Here is a 4001-nt window from a genome sequence, read left to right as displayed (position 1 = left end):
TGGCCACCATTATTTGAGCTGAAGCAAGAAAAAATAAAATCCCAACTTCAGATTTTTTTTTTCCTTTCAAGTCTCATATGTTGCCTGACTACAATATTTTATCTTGATACGTTAATAAATACATGCTGTGTTTTGGCATGTTTACCTGCCTACAATCCCCACTGTAGTGTGCGTAGATCGCAAGTAAGTCAATAGGGCTAACTGGCTAGGTACTACTGTTAGCTATCTAGATAGCCATGAAGAATTGGCAGCTAGCTACCCACGAATAATTGACATCTACCTTGCATAACATTAGTTTTAGGTCATTTTGCCTGTTAAACTATCTGGTTAGCTAGATTATTACGATTCCCATATAGCTAGCTGATAGTTATGAAGTAAAACGTTTGCTTTGTGTAGATCTTGTTGCGTGTTTATTATTGCCATTGTCCTGTCTGGGAGAAGGTTCAGTGAATGGGGAGGTGCAGCGTGAGGTCATACAGTAGGGGGAGGGGTCAGTGAACGGGGAGGAGCAGCCTGAGGTAATACAGTAGGGGGAGGGGTCAGTGAACGGGGAGGAGCAGCCTGAGGTAATACAGTAGGGGGAGGGGTCAGTGAACGGGGAGGAGCAGCGTGAGGTAATACAGTAGGGGGAGGGGTCAGTGAACGGGGAGGAGCAGCCTGAGGTAATACAGTAGGGGGAGGGGTCAGTGAACGGGGAGGAGCAGCCTGAGGTAATACAGTAGGGGGAGGGGTCAGTGAACGGGGAGGAGCAGCGTGAGGTAATACAGTAGGGGGAGGGGTCAGTGAACGGGGAGGAGCAGCCTGAGGTAATACAGTAGGGGGGAGTGCTTCTCAAATGGAATGTTTTATGCGTTCTCCACACTCTCGTCCTCACAAGAACGTACTCAAGAGAACGTGGTCGGAGAATGCACTCGGAGCATGAGAGTGTTTAGCACGGTAGTATGCATATTGAGAAACACCTTAAGTCTGCTCCAACTATGGCTATGTTCCAATGTTAATACTACTAGCATACCACTTAGAATGTTCCAATGTTAATACTACTAGCATACCACTTAGAATGTTCCAATGTTAATACTACTAGCATACCACTTAGAATGTTCCAATGTTAATACTGCTAGCATACCACTTAGAATGTTCCAATGTTAATACTACTAGCATACCACTTAGAATGTTCCAATGTTAATACTACTAGCATACCACTTAGAATGTTCCAATGTGAATACTACTAGCATACCACTTAGAATGTTCCAATGTGAATACTGCTAGCATACCACTTAGAATGTTCCAATGTTAATACTACTAGCATACCACTTAGAATGTTCCAATGTTAATACTACTAGCATACCACTTAGAATGTTCCAATGTGAATACTACTAGCATACCACTTAGAATGTTCCAATGTGAATACTACTAGCATACCACTTAGAATGTTCCAATGTGAATACTACTAGCATACCACTTAGAATGTTCCAATGTGAATACTACTAGCATACCACTTAGAATGTTCCAATGTTAATACTACTAGCATACCACTTAGAATGTTCCAATGTTAATACTACTAGCATACCACTTAGAATGTTCCAATGTGAATACTACTAGCATACCACTTAGAATGTTCCAATGTTAATACTACTAGCATACCACTTAGAATGTTCCAATGTTAATACTACTAGCATACCACTTAGAATGTTCCAATGTTAATACTACTAGCATACCACTTAGAATGTTCCAATGTGAATACTACTAGCATACCACTTAGAATGTTCCAATGTGAATACTACTAGCATACCACTTAGAATGTTCCAATGTAAATACTACTAGCATACCACTTAGAATGTTCCAATGTTAATACTACTAGCATACCCCTTAGCATGTTCCAATGTTAATAATACTAGCATACCACTTAGAATGTTCCAATGTTAATACTACTAGCATACCACTTAGAATGTTCCAATGTGAATACTACTAGCATACCACTTAGAATGTTCCAATGTTAATACTACTAGCATACCACTTAGAATGTTCCAATGTGAATACTACTAGCATACCACTTAGAATGTTCCAATGTGAATACTACTAGCATACCACTTAGAATGTTCCAATGTTAATACTACTAGCATACCACTTAGAATGTTCCAATGTTAATACTACTAGCATACCACTTAGAATGTTCCAATGTTAATACTACTAGCATACCACTTAGAATGTTCCAATGTGAATACTACTAGCATACCACTTAGAATGTTCCAATGTGAATACTACTAGCATACCACTTAGAATGTTCCAATGTTAATACTACTAGCATACCACTTAGAATGTTCCAATGTTAATACTACTAGCATACCACTTAGAATGTTCCAATGTTAATACTACTAGCATACCACTTAGAATGTTCCAATGTTAATACTACTAGCATACCACTTAGAATGTTCCAATGTTAATACTACTAGCATACCACTTAGAATGTTCCAATGTTAATACTACTAGCATACCACTTAGAATGTTCCAATGTTAATACTACTAGCATACCACTTAGAATGTTCCAATGTTAATACTACTAGCATACCACTTAGAATGTTCCAATGTTAATACTACTAGCATACCACTTAGAATGTTCCAATGTGAATACTACTAGCATACCACTTAGAATGTTCCAATGTGAATACTACTAGCATACCACTTAGAATGTTCCAATCTTAATACTACTAGCATACCACTTAGAATGTTCCAATGTTAATACTACTAGCATACCACTTAGAATGTCCCAATGTTAATAATACTAGCATACCACTTAGAATGTTCCAATGTTAATACTACTAGCATACCACTTAGAATGTTCCAATGTTAATACTACTAGCATACCACTTAGAATGTTCCAATGTTAATACTACTAGCATACCACTTAGAATGTTCCAATGTTAATACTACTAGCATACCACTTAGAATGTTCCAATGTTAATACTACTAGCATACCACTTAGAATGTTCCAATGTGAATACTACTAGCATACCACTTAGAATGTTCCAATGTTAATACTACTAGCATACCACTTAGAATGTTCCAATGTTAATACTACTAGCATACCACTTAGAATGTTCCAATGTTAATACTACTAGTATACCACTTAGAATGTTCCAATGTTAATACTACTAGCATACCACTTAGAATGTTCCAATGTTAATACTACTAGCATACCACTTAGAATGTTCCAATGTTAATACTACTAGCATACCACTTAGAATGTTCCAATGTGAATACTACTAGCATACCACTTAGAATGTTCCAATGTTAATACTACTAGCATACCACTTAGAATGTTCCAATGTTAATACTACTAGCATACCACTTAGAATGTTCCAATGTTAATACTACTAGCATACCACTTAGAATGTTCCAATGTTAACACTACTAGCATACCACTTAGAATGTTCCAATGTTAATAATACTAGCATACCATTCCTCACACCAGTCCATTCCTTTTAAATGGGGGAGAGTACGACTGCACACTTGTTGTCTGTGAGGTTATGTCAAATGGGAATGTTCATACTTGGCATTCTAATCTATTATTATTCTATATGACTTCTCTCTCCTCTGTGTCCCCATTTGATGATGTCATTGTGCTCCCCTGGCCCATTTGATCATGTAATGTAATGTCCGCCCTGCAATGCCATTGACTGAAGATGAGTGGGTCCCTCTAGAGCTGTGCTTTGGGATGGCCCTCTTCAGCTCCGAGCTCAACCGCAAAATATGCCGAAAGATCGCCTCGCACGGCCTCTGTAGCAAAGACAGGTACTAGAAGAACATAATGAGTTTGTTTATGTTGGGTGGGAAAGGAAAAAAATGTCAATTTAGAAGTGCTCCTTTGTAGCTCAGTTGGTATAGTATGGCGATGTTAACACCAGGGTAGTGGGTTTGATTCCCAGGACCACCCATATGTAAATATATGCACGCAAGACTGTAAGTCTTTTGGATAAAACCGTCTGCTAAATGGCATATATTTT

The sequence above is a fragment of the Coregonus lavaretus genome, assembly GCF_964263955.1.
Source record: "Coregonus lavaretus genome assembly, contig: HAP1_SCAFFOLD_2307, whole genome shotgun sequence".
NCBI lineage: Eukaryota > Metazoa > Chordata > Actinopteri > Salmoniformes > Salmonidae > Coregonus > Coregonus lavaretus.
This window is presented reverse-complemented; position numbering follows the sequence as displayed.